General features: G+C 46.2%; 1 long non-coding RNA gene across 1 annotated transcript; it reads left to right on the forward strand.

The window, feature by feature from the left end:
• Positions 1-975: 975 nt before the first annotated feature.
• LOC126502677 (uncharacterized) lies at positions 976-6,530 on the forward strand. The gene is made up of 3 exons (XR_007592013.1): positions 976-1,054; positions 1,476-1,585; positions 6,486-6,530. It is a non-coding gene; the product is annotated as an uncharacterized lncRNA (long non-coding RNA).
• Positions 6,531-6,776: the final 246 nt, after the last annotated feature.

The following is a 6,776-nucleotide window of genomic DNA, read 5'->3' on the forward strand; positions in this document are numbered from 1 at the left end:
TCTTTCCTCTGGTCCTCAGAGTTGGCCTTAAAGCGTAGATAAGAGTGGTGTCTGTGCTTCTTAGGCTCACACCTTTCCTATAAAATAGCTCAAGGGACATAGACTGCTTGCTTTCTGTGGAAGGTGCTGCAAAACCTTGAGTAATGAGTTAAACCTGTTATTGTTGAGAAACAATAAGCTGAATGGTTTTCGCCAGTTTGTTAGCCCTTGTAAGTCTCCATTCTGTCACCTATGACAAGCAGAGATGGCAGCCAGGGTGGGTTTGTCCTCGGGTTCTCTAAGATCTGTTATAAACGGGGTGATCTACAACCAAGGCAGTGTGCATTGTAAAGGAAGAAAAATGTAGGCCACTGCAGAATCTGAGAAGAGAGGACAGAGGTGTGGGGGAGGGAGAGAGAAAGTGAGAAAGAGAGGGGGAGAGTGGGGGAGAGAAAGAGAGAGAGGGGGAGAGAGAGGGGGGGAGAGAGAAAGAGGGAGAGGGGGAGAGAAAGAGAGAGGAAGAGGGAGAAAGAGAGATGGAGAGAGGAAGAGAGAGAGGGAAAAAGAGAGGGGGAGAGAGAAAGAGAAGGGGAGGGATAAAGGAGGAGAGAGGAAGAGAGAGGGAGAGAAAGAAAGGAAGAGAGGGAGAGAGAAAGAGAAGGAGAGAGAGAAAGAGAGAGAGGAAGAGAGAGGGAGAGAAAGAAAGGAAGAGAGGGAGAGAGAAAGAGAAGGAGAGAGAGGAAGAGAGATGGAGAGAGGAAGAGAGAGAGAGGGAGAAAGAAAGGGGAGAGAGAAAGAGAGGAGAGAGAAGAGGGAGAGAGAGAATGATGCTAATCAAGAGATGAATTTTTTTATTTTTTGATAATCATTTGCTGAAAGTTAATAGCACAGAGTGACTAGGTTGACTCCACGGAAATAGTTTATAACTTGATTAATATCGTTGGTTTGATATTAACAATCTATTGTCCTTTGTTTATATTCTTGAGTCAGGGTAGTCTGGAACTCACCATGTAGCCCAGGCTGGCCCTGGCAATCCTTCTTCCTTCTGCCTCAGACCTGAGTGCTGGAATTACAGGTGTGTCTGCCATTTTCCCTTTCCCTTTCCACTGTGCATGTATTTGTGAGCGTCTGTGTCACAGCACGTCAGCCCACATGTGGAGCTCAGCAATTTCCTCTTTTCACCTCGCGTATTGCAGGAGTTGAGCTCAGATAGACTTGGCGTTCATTTGCAGGTTTTCATTTTCCTTTTTAACAGACAACACATTTTATATTTGAAGCTTTCAATCAAAACCTTTAAGTTTAGTATACTCAGTAAAGTCTGGAAATTTGGTTGATTTTCACCACAAAGGAAATGATGCTAAACTTATAAAAATAGAAAATCATCCTAACTGCATTTACATTTATTTTCTTGCTGTCCCCACTCATCCATATTTCTCTCTCAATCTCTCTCTCTCTCTCTCTCTCTCTCTCTCTCTCTCTCTCTCTCTCATTTTTAGGTGAGTGAAGAAGATTCAGATGCGGTGAATATCTGGAGAGGCACTGACCGAGTGTGGTGGTTGAGACTGCGCCTCAGCCTTCCTCAACTGGAAATTCTCAGTACTCAGAGGTAAAGGAAAAAATTAATTAGCACACAACTGTAGCCTCCATCTCTTGCTTAAAGAGGCCTAGACTCCGTCAGAAATGTTTTATCGTTTGTATGGGGTTAGGTGTGACCATCTTGGGTGGTCTTTGTATGTCTATGTCCCCAGGAGATTCTTCCTGGGGCTAACTGGGTTTTACAGGAGCTGAGGTTCGCTGTCTGGTTAAGGTAGTTGTGTCTCAGCAAACAGAACTTGCTGTCTCAAAGGATACTGGCGGTGCTCACTTATCAAGCGAGAAGAGGAGATGTTGCCCTTTTCAGGAAGAGGATGGGGCAGGCAGGTTTATAAGGTTAAATTAAGTTGTAAGAGCTAGCAAGAAACGATCCTAAGCTAAGGTCGAGCATTCATAACTAGTAAGTTTCCGTGTCATGTTTTGGGAGCTGGTTGGTGGCCCCAAAGAAAGCCTGCTCACTTTCCTTCTCCGTCAGCAGGGCCGGCATTTCATCCTCGGGTGAAGCCAGCTTCTGCTCCTCACTGCAGCCAGCACTGCACTCAGGTGGTTGTGTGCGCTTTTGTCCTGGAACAGAGAGAGCTAATGTGTTCTGGGGACTGAACCAGTGAGCCACAGGAAGAGCGTGTGTGTGTTCAGGGGTTTGGTACCACTGTGGATGAGTGTGGTCTGCTGCCATTTGGAGTCAGGAAGTGGACTTAGAAAGCCCTCTCTCCTGGCCTTCGTAGGATAGTTATCTTTTACATGTTTAACGCCCCACACTGCCGACAAGCACACAGCCACAGCGTGTTCAGGGAGCCTTGCCGTCGGGAACACAAGCTGGGCGTTCAAACACCAGCACCTCTGTCTACCTTTCAGGAGAGCTTTCCAAGGCCATAAGGACTTTGCCTTCACGAGTGTTTGTGGTTGTTGGCTACTATGGTAATCCTTCTGTTTGCCCATGGTGGCTGATCTGAGAGCCATGTTTACCTGTGGTAAAGGCATCTGAGCCTGTGAGCCTGGGTTCAGTGTTTGCAAAGAGTGGGGAAGGGATTTGGGGCTTTCCAGTATCAGAGGTAAGAGACTTGGCTTAGGGGCTCTCCCAGCTGTGTTTGACGGCTCCCTGAGTCCTATTTGTGGCACTTTATACTTGGCAATGGTCTGAGAAGTGAATCTAGTTTCTTCTTTGCCCTGTGTGCACAGACATTGGTGTCCTGATGGCCTGTGGGAACTTGCTCTAGTATTTATCCCAACGTCTTTCCTTCTGCCTGTTGCCAGCAGCTGATGCAACTACAGCCAAGATCAGCCTCAGCTGCATGTTCTGAAGAAATTAACTCACAAAATGTAGTAAATTGGAACTCCTAGCTAAACGCTAGCCTGTATTGCCAGTGTTGTACAGGATGGACAGTGGCCGAGACTACCTCTTCCATCTGTCTGTCTGTCTAGCACATATCTACCTATAATCCAGCATTGTCTGTCTGTCTGTCTGTCTATCTATCTATCTATCTATCTATCTATCTATCTATCTATCTATCTATCATTAGTCATCTATTTATCCACCCATCCATAGTGGAGATGGAGACCAGATGCAGAATTTTGTTTTGTTTTTGCTTTTTGTTTTTTTGAGACAGGGTTTCTCTGTGTAGCCTTAGCTGTTTTGGAACTCACTCTGTAGACTAGGCTGAACTTGAACTCATAGAGTTCAAGGTAGGTTGCCTCTACCTACCTTGAGTGCCTGGATTAAAGGCGTGCTGACCCCACCTGGCCTTGACTAGCAGATAGAGCTGGTGGACCTGATTTGGGGGCCAGAAGAAGAGCCAGGAGTGTGATAGTACTGAAATCCTAGAGTATGGGTCACTAAGGCAGGAGGATCAGGGTTTGGTGAGCCCTTGGACATAGAGACTCTCTTAGAAAAAAAAAGATAAAAGCTTCAACTAATACGTGATCCTGGATTTTCTCTGAATCCAAGGCTACTATGATGTCTTGAAATGCCCACTGTTTTTATTTTATAAATGGGATCAGAAAGTTACGGCGCTGACCAAATTTCCACCCGAGGTCACAGGATGAGATGGTCCCACAGGACACATTTAAACGGGTGGTGGGAAGTAAAGAGAAAGCTGCTTCCTGCTGCTCCCCGTGATTCCTGCTCTTGTAGTTGACTTTTACGTAAGTGCTATTCTTGACGTGAAGCAAATACACTCAGATCGTCCATTTGTCCTAAGAGCTGCCCATCCCTACTGTCGTTTACAAGACTCTCCCTCTACCTGTGCTGGCTTTGTTCAGTTGTCGTACACTCCCTAGGAAACATTCCAAACGTGTGAACTGTATTTTCAAGGTGGTGCTTGATATTGGACTTTGTCTTTTCTGCATTATTCTCCTTTGTTTTCAGGACTTTCCCATCAGTTCCAATCATCGTTCATTGATGATTGTCTCGGCTGACTTGAGCTACCCATAGTCACCAGTAGACAAGCAATAATTGTCCCACAGATCTGTCCTTCACAAACACAGTTATCCTTCCTCACATCTAAGTGCTGCTTCTGTTCCTGGACTGTCATTTAAAACCTCCTGTCAAAAAAAGGCAAATGCCCAGCATTCTCTTTGTCTAGACAGAGCAAGTGAGGTTTATTAACTTTACGCTTATGGAAATGTAGTTGAATTGGCGTGTTTCCTCAGTTCATATATGAATGAAGACTCTTGAGGACTTCCTTAACGTAAGTTTTCTAATAGCAAGCGAAGGGACGATTGAGAATAACTGAGCACACAAGGAGAACCGGGAAGTAAGTTACAGGGGTATTCCTAATCTGGAAGTCTAAAACCAAATTTCTCTCAAACCCGAAACATTCTGAGAAACAGCATCAAACTGCCATGGAAAATTCCACAGCAGGCCCCATGTGACCGGTCCCAGTTAAAACACAGGTGCACTGAAAATATTGCAGCAAATTACCTTTAGGCTATGTGCATAAATTGCAAATAAAATGTAAGTGATTTCCCTGGCTCAGCTTGGCTTCCATTCCCAAGACAGCTCATTATGTATGCAGATATTCCCAAATCCAGCAAATCTGAAATCTGAAACCCTCCTGGTTTCAAGCCCTGTGGATGAGGGATGCTAATGTGTATTAACAACAGCTGGCAGATGATGGACGGATGGAGCACTGGGGTTGTTGTCTAATCCTGCCTTGCCACGAATCGGTGAAAGGCTATCTCGGGAGATCTTTTTACACAAAAGTCTGTCACACTCTTTCCTTTGGTTGGCTCACGTTTTGTGATTTTTCTGGGTTCAGTTGTTCTTTCTGCCTCCCATGTGGCTTTGCATGATGTTCAGGTTAGTTTCAAACTCCCGGTCCTACCTAAGCCTGCTGGGTGATGGGATGACAGGGATGTACCCCCATACTCCACAGCTTCTGTCACCTCAAGAGCTGCATGGCTGTCGTTCAGCTGCTTGTGGTGCTGCTGAGTCTTTGTGCCAGCCAAACGGGCTTTGTACCTGGCTCTGCCACAGTGGCCGCCATTTCCACAGACCAAGGAGATCCCATGTGTCCTATTAACTGATGGAGAGTGGTCCTGCTCCTGGGGTCTGTATGGTGAGACCTTCAAGAGTGGTTTTCTCAGCCACCGGGGAGTAGGTACATACAGAGGAAGGGATCACTCAGTAGAACCCCTGGGGTCTGCGTTCCCTACAGGATGCCCCATAAATTAAAAAAACACTATGGATCCGATTGATCCAACTCTTTGAATCTTCGTTCTTTTTGTTTTGGTACTCACCTATAGCAGAGACCAAGAGTCTTTGGAAGGCTTCTGGCAGATAAGGGGAGGTCCGTGGAACTTGGGGATGGCACAACGCCCAGGCATCCCTCCAGGACACCCTCCTGGATGCATATTCCAGGCTGCAGCCTCAGAAGTGGGCATCACCACTGGGCAGGAACTCCGTGGGCTGTGCAGCAGGGGCTGGCCACTCAGTCCCGTGAGAGCATGTGTAGCCCGTATACCAAGTCCACATTTAGTGTTCCTTTAAGTTGTGCCTTTTAGCCAGGTTTGGGATCTGTCTGGAAATGTGTCTCTCCTCAGGATTCGGCCCTTTGCTGGGGAGTAGACTGTGTGGACCAGGAAATCTTAGCGGCTGCTTAACTTCTTCCATCTGCTACCAGCTCTGTTCGGGTGGGTTTTGTTTGCTTGCTGTTTGTTTTTAAAATAACATAGGCCAATGTGAAAAAAAGTGCAAGGTGGGTACGAAAAACGTGAGCAATCTGATGGAGACGCTTCTGGAGTTACTAAGGAAACTAGGGAAGGTCTCTCTGAGAAGCAACAGAATTTTTGTTCCTTTAAACACTGATTATTAAGGAAGGCTTCAAAATGCCTTGTTTGATATTTGATGAAAACGTGGAGTCAGAGTGAGAGACTTTCCCAGAGCTGTTACAGCTGTTCCCCAACAGGAGCCCAGAACCTCACTTTCTGACTTGGCTGGGCAATAGCCCCTCAGGACAAGCATTCTCCGGCTGACATTTCATTTTTTAGCATTTATTTTTAGCAGCATATGTTGACTTATAAGACAATGGGTTTCACCTCCTCCGCAGTGCCAGCATTTTCATGGTCAGGAAAATGGAAGGAGAGCCTTAGGCCCGTTTTAGCTAAGGAGAAGGCGGCGGGAGGATTCTGGTTCGGAACATCTTTGGCAAACCGTCGCCAGACGTGTACTCTCAGAATTCCACCCAGGCTTCACCCGGGTTTCCCAATCAAGCCTTTCCCCATTGCTCTCAGCTGCCTGATCCTTGGCCCCATTCTAAACAAAGGCCGTGTTTATAATCAGAAAAACCTAGAGCCCAGCTGAGGCTGAGGTCTTCCTGAGCCAACGGAGGCTTCATTTTGGAAACGGCGTTTTTGCTGACAGTTCAGAGCTCCCTGACCCCTAGCTTTACAGAGTTTTGCATTCATCTTGTTAGGACGAATCTGAATGTCTCTTTGATGTAGCTGGAGCTGGAGCCCAGACCTGCAGACTGCACGTTACTCCATGGCTGGAGCTGGAGCCCAGACCTGCAGACTGAACGTTACTCCATGGCTGACAGCCAGTTGGCTCACACTCGACTTCAGAGAGTCTGAGCTTTAAAAATAAGTAATTTCTTTTTTCCCTGGGGTGGAGGTAGACTTAATTAATTTGTAATTTGTAATATACTTTGAAGAATAAAAGGACTTTCTAGAAACACTAAACATTGTTACAACTTCTGTGTTTGTAA

The sequence above is a fragment of the Alexandromys fortis genome, unplaced genomic scaffold (assembly GCF_014885135.2).
Source record: "Alexandromys fortis isolate MF-2015 unplaced genomic scaffold, M_Fortis_MF-2015_v1.1 scaffold_1, whole genome shotgun sequence".
Taxonomy (NCBI): Eukaryota; Metazoa; Chordata; class Mammalia; order Rodentia; family Cricetidae; genus Alexandromys; species Alexandromys fortis.